The 204-nt window shown below is 53.9% G+C and overlaps 1 protein-coding gene across 1 annotated transcript in view; it reads left to right on the top strand.

Annotated features, from left to right (window-relative positions):
- LOC119594199 (nephrin-like) overlaps positions 1-204 on the top strand; it is a 95,703-nt gene that overhangs the window by 77,231 nt on the left and 18,268 nt on the right. The window lies entirely within an intron of this gene.

The raw sequence follows: 204 nt of genomic DNA on the forward strand, positions 1-204 counted from the left end.
CCTTCCACCCACCCCCAGCTAGCAGAGTCCTCCCACGCAAAACTTTTTTTTTTTGTATGTGTGTGTGTGTCTTAGTGCATCAGACACGTGACTCAACCGTAGATGGGGGGGAGTGTATTGTAGGAACTGGGGGAGTGGGAGAGGGGTGGGGGTTGCTAGAACTCGGGTGAAGGACCTCTGGCCAACTGAAGGCGTTCAAAGGAC

This window comes from Penaeus monodon, chromosome 33 (genome assembly GCF_015228065.2).
Source record: "Penaeus monodon isolate SGIC_2016 chromosome 33, NSTDA_Pmon_1, whole genome shotgun sequence".
Lineage (NCBI taxonomy): Eukaryota > Metazoa > Arthropoda > Malacostraca > Decapoda > Penaeidae > Penaeus > Penaeus monodon.